This window comes from Ascaphus truei, chromosome 21 (assembly GCF_040206685.1).
Source record: "Ascaphus truei isolate aAscTru1 chromosome 21, aAscTru1.hap1, whole genome shotgun sequence".
Lineage (NCBI taxonomy): Eukaryota > Metazoa > Chordata > Amphibia > Anura > Ascaphidae > Ascaphus > Ascaphus truei.
In genome coordinates, this window is record NC_134503.1 from 8,117,314 (window position 1) to 8,134,185 (window position 16,872).

General features: G+C 43.5%; 1 protein-coding gene across 4 annotated transcripts in view; it reads right to left on the reverse strand.

Annotated features, from left to right (window-relative positions):
- NACC2 (NACC family member 2) overlaps nt 1–16,872 on the reverse strand; it is a 105,192-nt gene that overhangs the window by 53,818 nt on the left and 34,502 nt on the right. The window contains exon 1 of one of the 4 annotated variants that reach the window (XM_075578848.1): nt 3,704–3,743. The exons of the other annotated variants lie outside the window; for them this stretch is intronic. The gene's annotated coding sequence lies outside the window, so the exon portion shown is untranslated. Of the gene's footprint in view, nt 1–3,703; nt 3,744–16,872 lie in introns of those variants that run through there. 4 annotated transcript variants of the gene reach the window in all.

A 16,872-nucleotide genomic window follows, 5' to 3' on the forward strand; every position in this document is an offset into this window, starting at 1 on the left:
CGTGCGCTTATAGTGTGCGCGACGTCGCCGTCGCGGAAACTGGAAGCCGGCAAAATTTGATTTTTCATGGGCTGTCGCGTCACGTGATGGCCCTTGAACAAATCAAATTGCCGGAATGCCACGACCCCGCTGCCCGGCAAAACATAACTTTCGCCGGTGGCGACAGCGACGGGTGACGTCACCCGCCGTGTCGCCGTCGACAGCAATATAGGCACGGCCTTAAGAAGAGACTGTACAAGTGGAACCATGAAATCTGCAGGCTTCCTCTGCCCTTTTTGAAGTAATTATTATCAGCTCTCCATAGTAAAGCAATTTTCCCCAGAAGGCTTAATCTCTTCTCCTGTTTGTATCGTGCTCCCCTGAGCATGTCTACTGAGTTATCTCCAGTTCCTGTGGTTACCATGGGATAACCTATAGACAGCACTGGGCTCCGGGGAGAGCTCCATTTTAACCCTTCCGGGCAGTTGATATTTCAAACGCTTCTATCTCCCGAACGGAGAATCTGATTTTAAAAATAAAAACTGCGTTGGAAAGGGCAGGAAGAGATCTCTGAGACCGGCAGCATCAGTGTGGACTGCTGCTTTAACCTCGTTGCTGGCAGCAAGGAGCCTCCTTTATCACATTCCTCTAAACTACGTCAAACCTTAGCCTTGATCATTACATCTTTGGAACGGTCACTGCATTCTTATAAGCTGCCAGACCAGATTAGTTGAGGTTGCATATTCTGCAGCATGTGTCATTGTGCTGTGTGCACCCAGGGTTTCCCAGACCACGTTTGACAACAGATTAACCAAATCAGTGCTCGTGAATCCAATGCCAACAATGGCAGAGGCGGTGTCGCACGGGGTAAGCGCTTTGGTTTTATTGCACTGCCCGTATATCTTGCTAAGTGGCACTAGTAATTTCACAGGATCGTTGTGGTGCTATAGCTGCTAAACCAGATGCTAATGGCACCGTCGCTGTGACTTCTGGAAACCCTTCAGGGCAAAACTGAATTTTAATAGCCATAAAAAGCAGTCAATCAGCGTATCCTTATACATTTGCGCAGGAAGAAAGAGAAATGTTGGATCTGTGATGGGCCCGGACGACTTGAATGGCCCATATTAGCACCGCTGTGCTGATGCACTTTTAGGTTAAAAAGCAAATGCACTCTGGCGCATCAATTCAACTGCGCTGTACCAGCTGCCGACTTCAAAACGCCACCACGGCTGCCGTTAACCCTTTCAGGGGACTCGGACAGGGCAATTGTTATGAGCACAGATGTGTAAAAGCCATGGTTCTATGCAGGGGTCTTTTATTTTTATTGTTAGGTGGGTAGCAGGGGGGTGAGGGGGCTCCCTGTGGTAGAACTACGTGCATTTCAGCAAAAAAAGAGAACGCAGCACACACTGCCCAGGGGGCCGGGTGATGAGGAAAATGTAAAAATGTATTTGGTAATGAACATCACCCAAAGGAGGTGTAGGACCTCCTACGCGTTTCGGACACAAATGTGCTTTATCAGCTTCGGGGGGTCCGCTGCTTCTAGGGATACTTACCTCCGAAAGTGCGCCCCCGGCCGGGAAAACAACATGGAGGTTTAACTCTGGCATGGGAGCCAATAGTACTGCGGGAGATTTAAGACTCATGGAGCACTGACACCCTCTCCGGGGATAACTATCTCAGCAAGCAGGGGTTGCGCGGAGCGGAAATTAACATGGTTCGGCTCCAGGGATGCCCTGCTTCAACCCTATTTCAAAATAATATACCACGCAGTTACGCCCCCGACCTTTTATAGGCTCTGACCCCCTAATGCCAGCACTGGATGTGCTTTACCCACACCACGAGCACGCTGCCCCCCCCCCCCCTTACATCCAGCCTTTCTGTTTCAAGGGAAGGTATTAAAGCCTGGAGGTTAAACAGCTGAGAAACAGAAGTTAATGTGTATCCTTTTCATGCTGACCTCCCCCAGATCTCATACAACCAAACAACAGAAGTGCTGACATAGAATTAACAGTCTGGGCTGGAAAAAAAAACAACCCCCCTCTGCTCTCCCTGTCACTTTTTTCACGAGCTATGAACACAGGCAGTGCCCCTCCAAAAACAGAGGTGTCCTTTACCCAAGGACCATCTCTCCTCCTGTCCGAACCTGGAGGGCTCATGGTCATATATGGAACTGCAGTGATTACATTCTAGAACACAGCTCTTAAAATGCTGGCCCGCGGACCACACGCAGCCCGTAAAGGGTCTTGAAGTGCCTCTGGTACAGTTTGCCCAGGCAGCGCAGTGTCATTTTGTTTACACTAAACCTGACTTGTACGGTAATGTACATATATATGGTACAGATGTTAAACATTATTGTAATTAAAACTACATACAGGCATACTGTATGCATATAGGGGTGCACGTTAAAATGGACAAGAAGCAAAAGGTGTGAGTTCTCAATTGAATGGCATTACCCAGAATCCCTGGCTGCAGTGGAAGCATTGTATGCTAAGGCCATGCTTATAGTAATGGTGACGACGCACAGCGCCATCGCAAGTACTTGAAGTCAGTCGCGGGCGCGACCGCGAAACGCATCGACAAAGCTAACAAAATCTCTGAAGTCAAGGGAATTTGAGAGTTACAGCGGCGGCAGCAGCGTGAGGACAGCGGCACGTGAGCGGTTCAGCCAATGCGGGCGAACCGCTCACGGCCACGCCTCCACCACGCCCCTTGTCGCCCTCCCTTGGTCTCCTGCACCAGAGTGCAGGAATCGCACTAGCTGCGGTGCTGGCCGGCGTATAGCCAGTACTATAAGCGCAGCCTAGGAGATAATAGAGAAAGGCAGGGTTGCAGACTTGCCCGAGACGTGTATGTGCTCACAAGTGATATTTTTATTTTCCGCATACGGTATGTATAATAAATGATATTACAATACTCCTCATTTATTAGCTAGTCCGGTTTCTTCGGGAAACTGGTTGAACGTCGCATTACCCATTATGCATTCTCACATTCAGCTTAAAAACAAACGTACTATAATGTGCAGTCATACGGCGTTCGTTTATATTACCTACAATTCCACGTATTCCCAGCCCCTCTGGCAGTGAATAGGTTTTTTTTTGTAAAGATCTTTTACTAGGATAAATCTCATTTTTAAGTAAGGCTTGGGAGGTATAAGGAGATCCCACACCGCACAAACGGCCAACAGTAAATCAGGTGAAATGAAGCATGGATTTGTCCAACACATAGAGAAACGAAATCTCCGTGTACCCGCAGCATCTGGTTTTCTGAGTCATATGTAGTAGCAGAGAGAGGATGAAGAATTATTTCACCTGCGTTACAAAATAGTTAGAAAAAGACTTGCAATACATATGTAGAAAATTAGCAAAAGGTAGAGAACAAGTCCCCCAAAAATGGTGCTGCTGAAACCCTGGACAGGGTACAATACGGAGAGACTATATAGTACCCGGTAAGAAAATGTGGTGAAGAGACTCCTTGGAAAAGACTACAGGGGACGGAATGAAAATCCAAATCGTATGAGCCATGAAGCGAAGGGGACAAACGGAGGAAAAGGAGATGCAGACGGTCCCACAAAAGCAGCACCACCGGGAAAACCTGAACCCCGAATGGCAACCAACCCAAGACCTATTAAAGTATAACAAGCTGGCTCTCAACCTGATAGATATTGCAGCCAGTGTTCTGCATGGTAGCCAACGGGTAAATCCCAGCTGATAAGAGTACTCACAGACCAGTCACTGCAGGTAAATTCTTCTCTTCATCCTGGCGTGCGTCCTTCTTGGCAAAATGAATAGCACACGAAAAAAGGGAGAAGAGAGCACTGCAACAATAAGGAGAACTGGAGGCAACATGAATAAAAAAAACAAGGTTTATTGAGTAATCGAGCCTAAAAAAAAAAAAAGATTAAAAAACAGAACCTCTGACGCGTTTCCCGCCGTAGCTGGCACTTTATAAAGCAGAAATACTGGACAAAGTGATGAAAGGTGCGACGCGCTCGAGACACACACACACACCCCTCTCTATGCTGCTTCCTTCTCTCCTCGGCCCCACTCGCAGGCTCCGGATACCTCCTCCGCCTCATTGGCTGCATTACACAGCAGCAGACAATCAGGATGGAGGAAGCTGCCCAGCCCCCCTAAGCCACAGCCCTGCTCTCTCCTCCCTGCTCGGGGAAATCCCGCGGACCCCCAAGCCAGTCAGGTAACTATGTATAGAGAGGTAATACCGGACATATACATGTCCAGTATTACCTCTCATTTTTTACTGGACAGAGTGTCCAAATACAGGACAGTCCAGTTCAATACTGGACACCAGGCAACCCCTACCTGTACAAGATAATAACCAACCAAGTTCAGCTACAGTACGTCTAGTCGTAATATAGAAACTCAAACAACAGACCACCATTTGGTTCTCAAATCTCTCTATACATTCTTTAATGATCAACATCCTGAATTGTAATGATGAAAAGCATTGGACTGTTTTATACGGGGTTTGAGACATTCAAACTCCCTTTATTTATTGATGGAACAAAACACAACACAGTAAATAGGAGACACAGCATCTGCATATTCATAGGAATTGAGCTGGCATAACCAATCACTGTCAATTATAATCCTGCCAGATGGAAGAAATTTGCATAAGTAAATGTCCTGTTGTTTAAACCTGCAGAAACGTCTTAACTTCCTCATAAGCCTTGCTGACTATTTCAAGATTAAGGTGGATTCCATTCGTCAAGGCATCTGCTCTGTATCCTCCTCCCATACTACACCTCCTCATCTAACTCTCCTTCTGCCTTGCTTGACTCTTTGTCCTCCGTCACAGAGGGAGGACGTGTTGCTGTTCTCCTCTTCTCACTCTACCTCTTGACCACATTTCTTCCAATCTCCTCAAACATCTTGCTTCCATTCTAATCGCTACACTCCCACATATTTCCAACTCCTCCATCTGCTCTGGTACCTTTCCCACTTCCATTAAGCAAGAAATAATTACACCTATTCTCAAAAATAACATGCTTGACCCTACCTGTCTTTTTCACCCTGTCACCCTCCAGCCTTTTGCTTCCATTGAATTCTTTCGCTTGCTCCATTTTCTTAAGTCCTATTCTCTCATAGACCCCCTACAATTGCCTATAACTTATTTTATCTTTAATTGTTCATGCAGTATTCATAGATAATGGATAACCCTGTTCACCTAATGTAATGCAATATCTTTATATATAATGTATAACCCTGTTCACCTAATGTACCCATGTATTTGTAACCATGTATCTGTTATCATAAATCTGTGCCCAGGACATAATTGAAAATGAGAGGTAACTCTTAATGTATTACTTCCTGGTAAAACATTTTATAAATAAAAAAAATCTGGCTTCCGCACTGTTCACTCCACTGAAACAGTTCTAACCAAAATACCTAATGATCTTCATGCTGTCAAAGACCAAGGTCATTACACCGACTATGGATCACAACCTTCTACTTCACATTCTCCATACTTTTGGTATCTGTAATACGGCTCTATCCTTGATCTTCTCTTACCTCTCCCATTGTACCTTGTGTCTCATTGACGAACACCTACTCTTCCTTTCTCAAGCTCTTTGTGGGTGTACCATAGAGGTCTTCTTTCTCTACATATTTTCTCAAGGCGACCTTATCACATCTCTTGGGTTCAAATATCACCTCTCAGACCCCGGACCTTACACCTGCTGACCAGACAAAAGTCTCTGAATGTCTCAACCACTATATTATCCTGGGTGGCCCTCCGCCAAATGTCGAAGACAGAGCTTCTCACACTTCCTCTCAAGTCTGGCCATATCACCCCCTTCTTCATTACTATTGGCAGCACTATAATACCCTTGATATACATCACTTATTCCCATCAGGACGTATTACACTATATATGTCATTTTTTCTGCACTCCCCTTCTGTTGAAGACTCCACTGCCAACAGAACCACAGGAACGGTTCTTCAACTAGGGTTTCTTGAGCTGCCTTAAGATCTATTTATTCACTTGCACATATAGCACATTGTCTGAGGCACTAGCACTTTAACACACATGCAAGTGTTTTATATATTTAGTTTGTTAATTGACTGAATGTTTTTTTGTTTTAACTTATATTTTTATTAAGATTTTCAAACATAAATGGGAAAGGAAGGGGGCACAGAAAAAACAAAAAGAGGAGGGGAACAACAACTTTGTATCATAATTCTTACAATCAACAACAGTCACGTTACATATCCTACCACATTTTATGACATTTTATCGACGACATAGACTACACTCATCACTCCAAGATCCTCTATCCTATTGGGGTCTCACCCCTATCCAACAACCCAGGGATCCCAGACACACTTGTGGTGTGATTCAAAAATGAGGTAAGTCTCCATTAATTGTACATCGTTAACCCTTCTAATGACCCTTCTGTTCTAGAGGGCGGCAGTGGTTTTTTTCCACACTGCTGCTACCGCGAACCTAGCCGCCGTTAATATATGTAAAATTTATTTAGCTGTGTAATGATTTACATCTTCCAAGGGTTTAGCCAAGATGATTAAAACTGAATCTAGTAGAACCTTGATTCCCGTCACATCTTCTATAAATTTCAAAACTGTCCTCCAGTATGTCTGCATTACTACACAAAACCACCATATATGTGCCAAGTCCCCATCTGGCCGCATCCCCTCCAACATCTATCGGTCGCCTCCGGAAACATTTGCTTTAACCTTTTTGGGGGTGTAATACCAGCGAAGCATCATTTTGTAGATATTCTCTTTTATAACTGTGCATATCGAGGTTCTACCCGCATTATCCCATTATGGGGCCTATGCAGAGAGCAGCGAATTTTAAAATTGGCGAATTTATTAAAAAGTAGCTTTTTTGGAGAGTTTTATTCTCCATATGCAGAAAAGTGCGAATTCTGCTATGTTTAACATGGATGCGTGTGGCGAGTTTAAATTGGCGAGATGCGCGCTTCAGAAACGTGTAAAAACAAATTCGCGCCTTTTTTTTTCCCTTTGCAATGGCCGCGAGCGGCCGCTTCTTGCCAGTTTTTTTTGGCGAGGCAAAAAGGAGACAATCGCGCCATTTTATTGGCGCGAACAGCCGCTAGATGCCGTTCGCGCCTCTCTGCATACGGATATTTTTAAAACTGGCGAGATTGAGGTTCTCGCCAGCCGCGAGGCGAGTTTTACAAATAGAAAAGAAAAATTGGCGCGTTTTTCGGAACTCGCCATTTTCTGCTGCTTTCTGCGCGATTTTCTCCAAAAAATGGTGAATTTCGAAATAGCGCTGCTCTCTGCATAGGCCCCTATATCTTCCCAGTCCTCTCTTTAATTTCGGTCTGGAAATCCAGAGCCCACTGGTCCATGTATTTATGGGCCGGGGCGTCCTTTTGGAGGATTAAACCTTGGTACAGGGGTGAGAGCAAGCCTTTTTGATATTTCTTTGTTTTGCATAAATCTTCGAATCGTGTGTATTTAGGGAATTCCTCCTCATAGAAACCCTGACGCACAAAATGTCGGACCTGCATATATTTAAACACCTCCGTCCGATGTAAACCGTACTTTCTCATCAATTCCTCAGAAGACATCAACTTATCTTTTTCTAATAAATCTCCCATCTCTAGAATTCCTCTATGTCTCCAGGTTTCAAAATCACGAACCTGAAAACCCGGCAAAAACCCTGGATTACCAGACAGGGGCGTAAGTCTAGATGGAGCTGACATAACTTTCTATTTTTATTTTTTTTGCCAGCTGTCAGATTTTCAAAGTAAACCTGTCTCCCAAACACAGTCCTGGAGTTCTGCCACTTTCTTTCTTCGTCTGCTTTTGTCTCAACTTTATAGCTAGCTGACTTTCCATATCTGCCGGCAGGCTATGTGCATTATGATGTCACCGATGAGCGGCATCTCACGGATAGGGCGGACCAAAGAATTTTATAATATAGAGAGATATAATTTCCATATGTGCGCCACAGACAACATCCAAACACATTTTTTACTTTATAAAGCTATATTTGCACTATGTTCTCCATTTCGTTTATATATACTACCGAAGCCTACATTTCATCACAGTAAACCTCTCAGACCCCACTGGAGTCCCCACGTGTTGGAAAAACGTCTGATTTTCTGTCACACCACGAGTTGGAAATGTATAGTTCTTTTTGGATCATTTCATTATATTTAGTGGCGTTGCACTATTTATATTTTCTATTTCATATGCGCTTTGAGTCAAGTTTACGCTTTGAATTTGTTGCTGTAACATCCAAACCCCGCCTCCCACGCCAGCCCCTCGTGCCACTTTCTTCTTAGTGAAAATACAGTTGACGCGCCTGCTACACAACGCATCACAAGGATTGGCGCAGTCGAAACCTACAAAGCTGAACCACACTATTTTCGGTGCCCGAGATCCTAACATCCTCCTTTTTAAAGGGGATTTAAATGACCATCCAATAGGAAGCCCCAACCGATGAGGTTGCATTTTTCTACAGGACCATTTTCTTTCCGCTGTTGGAGATTTAAATCTGGTAACTTCCATGGTAAATATCTCAGGAACCCAGCAGTTACCAGACCTGGAAATAGTGGTGTTTGGCTCAGGGAGAGCTATGGTTCCAACCATGAGGGTTAAAATAAAAAAAAATGAGGAGGGACTGCTCATTGAAATAACACGTTTCACACATTTGACACCAGAAACAAATGGCACGACGTTATGGAGCAAGCGGTACCATCTGAATACAGATGTTCCTTCAAATGCAAGTGGAATTTGAGGTTATGTGGTTTCTATTAATAAGTTAGATTCTGTGTTAAGTGACACTGAGGTTCCAAAGGTGAATTCTTCTTAGCAGGATCAGGAAGCAATTACGTTAAAGTACATGTTAGGATGTCAAAACGCATTACTTACGCCAAGAAAAGTACCTTTAATTGTCCGATCAATATTACATTAATGGATTTATGAAACAAAAATATATTTAATCACACATTGAAGTTATGATTGCAACATTTTCTTAATAAGGACATCGAGGTCTAAGTAAATGTTGGCATCCAGTTGACGAGAGAAGCATTTTCATCCGGCATGGATGTCCAACATCTGAAAATCCATTTCAGTGAAATCATGTGGAACAGGAAGTTGTTTGACTAATTGTCGTATATTTTGGAGGCCGGCCGGCCATCGAAAAGATGAGATACTTACCAGCGAAGTTACCAGGTTTAAATCTCCATCAGGGGAAACAAACTGACTGCAAATCTCAGCCCAGTAGAAAGCTGCCACATCATTGACTTTGACTTCCTATTGGATGGCCATTTAAATCCCGGTCATCCCAGGTGGTGCATCAAGGTTCACTGCACTCATACTGTCCATTGTGTCAGTAAGATTTAGGGGGTCTCCTGAGCGGAACCCCATTAATTTCAGAGATACCTACCTCCGTAGGGGGTGCCGGTAGCCGCTCTGCTCGGCTACCAGGGCTTTAAAGTTTAAAGCTCCCGCGTCAGGCGGGCCAATAGGCTGCCGCACCTGATGATGTCACAGCGTCCCATTGGTCCGCAGTGCACGGGAGCTTTGAAAAGTGGCCATACCGTGAACCCTGGTAGCAGAGGGACCGCGGAGCTGAAATTGATGGGGTTCAGCTCCGGAAACCACATGCTTCAATCCAGGGCAAAAAAAAAGAAGAAGCATAGATTGCCGCTTTGGCAAAAGTGAGTGAAGGACAGTGGCACATTTAATAGGTTCAAAGGAGCGGACTGTCCAATTATCTAATGTCTTTCGGTAATAAGACTTTTTGTCAGTCCTTAAAAGTAGTCGTAAATTGCAGCCTTTCTTTTGCCCATTGTTTGCATAATAATTACGAAGCCCCCATAGAAACCACCTTCCCAGCAGTGCAAGATTTTTGCAACACTTTCCTGTTTGTGATAAATTGTTGCTAATGTTCCCAGCAATAATAGACTATCCTAGTAATATAGACTATCCTAGTAATATCAGGATAGATTGTAGCTGCTGAGTTACACTGACTGAAGGATTGATAAGAAACTGAAAGACGGCCATTATGTGAGGCACACAATCAGGATTTTGACAGATGTATAACAGGAGCACCAAACGATTGCCGGCGTAGGTAAGTATGTAGAATTATACGTTGCCACATGCTTCACATATACTGTACACACGAGGAAAAAAAGGAAGGAATGTGGTATTGCTGCTTTAACCCTTTTGTTGCTGAAAGTGCTTGGACTGCGTTCCTGAGACCTCCGGCAGTGAAGGCGTTAAGTTTGTTGCCTTCACCAGCAGAAAATTACAAATAATAAATCCGAGTCTCAAAATACACTTTTCTTTGCCTTGAAACAAAGATCCTTTTGTCTTTTCCTGGACTCTTTCGCAGTTCCAGCAGAACGTACGCGTTCTAAAGTTTTACATTAGGTTATTTATAATCCATCAAAAAAAAAGAAAGAAAAGGCTTCTATCTCATCAGAGGAACCAGAATGTAATCCTGTGCAGGAAAGCCAACAGCACAACACCATCGCCCCCACTGCACAAAGTATCAACACTTCATTCAACTGCGATAGTGCCAATAGGGGACACTGTCGCACGAAAACTCCCATTCAAGTCAACGGGAGCGTCTGTGTGGTAGTGCCCACATTGGCACTATCGCTGTTTAAGGAGCAACCCCCCCGATGAATACATATCACAAACATTGCTATGCATGTCGTATGTGCACAATTCTCACGTTATTTGTAATGGGACATTTGGCCGCATGAGTCTCGCCGCGCCCAAGTCTCTGCCGGTGTTTGGTCGCCAAAGGGACCCTTTGCCGCTCCGCTGCTGGATGCTCAGCCGCCGGCTGTTTCACCAATAAGCAAAGTTAATTTAAGGGGTTTTAGCGGTTAGGGTAATAGGTTCAGGATAGGAATTATGTTTTTAGGGTAGGGGATTGGGGTAAGGGGTTAAGGTTTTTAGGGTAGGGAGTAGAGTTAGTATTAGGGGTTATAATTACGGGGGTTTAGTGTAAGGGATAAGGTTAGTGGCTTACATTGGCTGCGAAGTGGGCGGCAGAGAAATGCACTTATCCGGCGGCGAGTGGTGGCGGCGAGTTGGTCGCGGCAAACCGACCGAGACCAGATGTCCTGGACCGATTTGGAATCATGTGCCATCTTCGGACAGTTGGTATCGCCCATCATTCTTACGCTGCGATTCACCGCAATCCTGCGTTAACTGGCACCGAATTTCATTTCAGTCTACATGGGATAACCCATAATCAGAGGATAGTGCATCGCCCCCCCCCCTCACCCCCTGGTTGGGGTCGAAAATACGGTGTAGGAGTACAGTGAAGTGTACCGTTCCACATCCCAATGTCACGTTTTCCGGTAATGGAAGAATACAATACTTTGAAACTGAAAGTTATCAGCGAGGCCAAAATAAGGGATTAAAAGGGGAGGATCAGCTTGCATTGCCCTTTCATCTGATGCAAAGCACTCGATGTGAAGGCAAAAAAAAAAATTATAGCTGATGTATGTCTCATGATGAAGGGGCTGGAGTGAGATCACAAGATACACATTGTTCTGAAAAGCACCTTCCATGGAAGCCCTTGTTCGCCTCATAATGTAGGCTCTAGGTGCAGAGAGACTGGTAGTTTCTGTACATAATACAGAACACCGATTCAAGGCCACACAATTCAAATCACTGTGTCTCAGCCAATCTATCTGCGGTATTACCTTCACTCTCAGCATGCAAAGGCTCCTCTAACCACTCCAATGATGCACCTCCAATGGCCAATTCTTAAAACAGTTCTTATATAACAGGTTCTATAAACCTGCACAGATTTTTGTTTTTAATACATGGAGATTTTAGTTGTATAGGCGTAAGAAATACACATTCATCTGCAAATCTATATAGCTCTGAGAGCTCAAATTTGATACACATTTTAAGAAGGTCTTTAAACAGATTATAATTATCAATAGATTTTAGAAGTATGTAAACATAGTATATATATATATATATATATATATATATATATATATATATACACATATATATATATATACACATATTTATTTCAAGATTGGCTTGTTGGCATTCAAAGCCCTACAAGACGAGGGTCCCAGCTTTCTGAAGGAGCTTCTAGTTCCATACACTCCCATTCACTCACTTCCATGTGCAGGTGAAGGAATCCGAACTGTTCCCAGAATCTCCGTGACTTCCTTTGGCGCCCGAGCTTTTAGCCGCGCTGCTCCCACTCTTTGTAACAATCTGCCTCGTACAGCCCGAGAGGCCCCCTTTCTGGGAATCTATTCAAACTCGCTCAAGACCGACCTGTCTACCCAGGCATTTAATTAATGACCCACAACCTGTCCGGCATTTAATAGCTACAGCACCGTCCCATCCTGCATTGTAACTTTCCTCGTGTTTGGTCTCCTTTATAACCTTAAATGTTTTCTTTTTCCCTTTTTGTAACTGTGCAGGGCTTGGACTCCCATTGGAAGAAAAGTGCTATGTAAAGATATATATATATATATATATATATATATATATATATATATATATATATATATATATATATATATATATATATATACACAGTGGTCGACAAATCACCAAAAAATCTACTCGCCACCTAGTACCACACGTGTGCTGCTTGGGCCAATAGGAGCTCGCCACCCGGGTCAAGCAAATGTATAGGTTTGTCGAACACTGTATGTATATATATATTATATATATATATATATATATATATATATATATATATATATATATATATACATACACACACATTCATACACACACTTTTTATGTTGGCACCATTTTTCCCGTTTAGCTCATAGCTTTATTTTTTTTTTATTCATGTTAAAATAGCCCAGAAATTAATGAGGCAAGTCCCTTCTGTCTGTGCCCAGTATTGTCTTGTTTATAAGTATGCATATGTCATGCGAGTCGATCCCTCCGACTTTGAGTAACACAGTATGGCAGCAACATTCTGCCCATTTATTACACATTATCCTATTTTTAATCTCCCAACAAAAACAACACATCTGAGTGATCACGGAGGCAGCATCTGTGCACAAGATAGCACTCGTGCTGTGTACTTAAGGACATATAGCAGTAGTATAGGTGGCTAAGATTGGTTTAAACACCTCTATAACCAGTGATTTTTGAGAGCCGTGGAAGCCTTTAAATATTCATTGTGAATCAGTGGCACCCCGATAAAATGTATTGACACTTTACAGAATCACAGTTGACTTATCCTTTGTACATACAATTATTATTAGTATACTAAATGTATGCAACCCTTCAGCTCACACCACTTCCCTTGGTACTGTCTACATGGAATTGGAGATGAGGAGTCGAAGGCTTGAACGTCATGTGAATGTAGGTTCTATTTGGTGATGTACCCAGTACCCAGAAATTACCCGGAACCTGGCGCTTTTTCAGCTACCCGGACCCGGCAATTGAGAAGTGGTAGTTGATAAAACATCATCACTTACCTGCTGCCAGCGACGGAAGGTGAGGAAGACCGCGACGACATCTAGGAAGATCAGCAGAGGTCCTGTGGTGGAAGAAACATCACAAGTCTCTATTCAGTCGGCTGTCCAATAGGTACGTTCCTGCTCCGATCACATGGTTCCCCGGCTCACATTGCTATCTGCTGTGTAATGGATTCCTGCTGCTCCCACGCCGGCTGAATACAGACTTGTGATGCTTCCACCACCACAGGCCCTCTGCTGACCTTCCTAGATCTCACCGCTGTCTTCCTCCACCCTGCAGGTATGTGCCATCCGTGTAACTAGGTACCCAAATCTTGTAAAAACAATTGATTTTGCCCGGGTGCCTGGTACGGGTTATTTTTTTAAATAGAACCCAGTACAGTACAACACTAGTTCTATTGCCACCTGGACTAGCTTTGACCATTTAGATGTGCAAGACATTGTGCAAACTATCATGGGGTTGCCTCCCACTACCTGTAATTTGGATCTAGGCCCAATGTGCCTTCTTATAGGGTATGTTGATGAAATTGGCCCAGTATTGGTCAAAATAGTCAAGTACTCTTTGCAGACAGGGATCTTTCCAGAACCAACGAAGGAAGAAGTCCTCATACATCTACTAAAGAAAGCCTTAATTAGACCTAGACTGCATGTTGAGCTACAGGCTGGTATCAAAACTTCCTAGGGGGAAGAAAAGACACAGAGCGCACTGGAGATCAGTAAACAGGTGTATTCAAGTATAAAAAAGGGGGGTATATCCACACTTAGAATTGAGGTAACATAGATGAATAAAGAGCGTTGTTTGCCAGGGGTGAAGTCCTGGAGTCCAGGTAAGTGTCCCCTGCAATGCTCCACGCGCTGGAGCAGATGTCTTTGCTGTGTATTTGAATTATCGACACTTCCTGGTTGTATCTATCTCAGGAACCAGACGTTCCTGCACCAAGCCCTGGCTGGGCAAACAACCGTTTGTTGGGCAAGAGAGGGTGTGTAACATGACTGCTAAACGTTTCGCACCGCTGTGCTTCTTCAGTGACGTTCACATCTCCATGTATCTTTTAAATAACCCCTTCATTTCTATTTGTTGCTATTCTAGGGAATGTAATGGAGAAAGTGGTTGCAACCCAACTGGAAGCCGGTCTGTCAACCCATGATATCCAAGACCCATTCCAGACATGATTCAGGACACAATACTGAGAGAGCTCTGGTTCATGTTCTTCTTGATCTTCTGGTGGGGAAAGACCGAGGTGATTGTCCCCCGTTGACCTCTCCGCAACATTTGATACAGTGGACCATGGGATTTTAATAGTCCGCCTGAAAGATTTCTGTGAACTGGATGGCACAGTCCAGAGCTGGTTCAAATCTTTTCTCACTGGCAAATCACAGAGTCTTCAGGAGTATTGTCCTCTGCACCGCTGCCCCTGTCATGTGGAGTGCCATAGGGCTCTTTCTTATCTCCCATGTTGTTTTCCATGTACATGCTACCAGTCAGTGACTTTATCACTTTACGGTCTGCGATATCACTGCTATGTGGATGACACACAGCTCTACTTGTCCTTCGCAGCGGGTGCCAAGGACCCACTATCAGTTCTCAATAGATGTGTATCTGATCTCCTTGACCAGATGACCTGGTCGTTTGAAGTTGAATCCTGATAAGACAGAGGTGCTAATGGTGGGAGCTCGAAGTCTGATGACAACAAGACTGTAATGGGATCAGCCAACTGGCCTTGAGCTTAGGGGTTCCGAGCTGCTAATATCTGACTGTATGCATAATCTCAGTGGTGTTCTTGATGGAGGTTTGATGCTTAAACATCAGGTGTCGGCCATGATCAATTTCCCATTTGTTCGCCTTCGGAGCATAGCCAGGACTAAGAACTTCATTCCCCCAAGAGAATCTCCCTATGCTGGTACATACCTTTGTATCCTCAGGCCTGGACTTCTGCAATGCACTTTACACGGGTCTTCTTGGCACAGCGCTGTGCCACCTGCAGCTGGTACAGAATGCTGCGGCCATGTTATTAACTAACCAGACTCATTCCTGCCACACAACACCTGTTGCCTGTTCTCTGCACTGGCTGCCTGCAAGGTGGCAAATCTGGTTCAAGGTTGACTTGTTGAACTTTAAAGCCCTACAAAATCAGGGTCCAATCCATCTAAATGAGCTCCCTATGTACTAACACAGGGGTGCACAAACTTTTCTCCGTGCGCACCCTTGCCTGCTCGCCTCCTCGCGCCCCCCATTTAACTGCCTGGAGGGAGTTTGCGGGACCTCTATAACTGCTGCACCCCCCCCCCCCCCACAGAAAATCTACCACCCCCAGTTTGTGCACCGCTGTACTAACATGCTCACTCCGATCCGCAAAGTGAATGTCAGTTCCCAGAACCACTTTAATATAGTTTGGGGACAGACGCTTTTGCTAACCTGTTCCTCCTCTCTGGAACTCTCTCCTTTGTACGGTCTGAAAACACTATCTATCTGGAAATCTATAATAACAAGCTCAAGACCTATCTGTTTACCCAGACATTTAATTAATGCAACACCACCAATCTGACATTTAATACCAAACTTTCCATTCTGTATTTTGTTACATAATAGATCTGCATCCTGTGTTTGGTGTCTATTATATGTTTCTGTACTTTGTAATTGTGAAGCAGGTTGAGTATCGTTGGAAGAAAAGAGATATATATATATATATATATATATATATATATATATATATATATATATATATATATAGATATATCTATATATACATTTAGATATATCTATATCTATATCTATATATATATATATTTAAGTTATTATTATTGGTGGGGCAAATGCTTTTTTTTTTTTTTTTTTTTTTTTTTTAAATAAACCAACACATTTCTCTATTATGCACACAGGTAACATTACAATAAAACATTAAATAACCTTTTTCGAATTATGAAACTAAAAAACATGGCAAAATTAAATGATTGGGTCTTGAGTACAATGTATGAGAAATTGCCAAATTCTTTCCCGGGAGCCTCTGGTAATCTACATAATCCCCGGATCCCATGGGATTGAAATCCACTGCTCTACCCACTGCTCCATATGATAATAGTCCCATGTGACTATAAAGCAGTATTTCTGTGCTGAAGTCAAACCGAATCCTAACATGGCGAGTTTATGTTAAGTTAAAGATAAACAATTCCATATTCACTATGGTTTTGTATCATGAACCAAGCAACCACATCAACAATGCACCATCAAAAGAAGTACAACAAAGAGGATATAACAGGGAGTACTGCTGCCCTAAATATGCTCTGTAGTTCCGGGTAGTGCAGCATTGTATTTATGGAGACACCATGAGCAGGTCATCTCAGTGGTGGTGACAATGACAGTAAGCAGATTGGTGTATAGTGCTACATAATGTAAGAGAGTACTGTATGTGCATTAATGCAATCTAATTTATACTACTTAA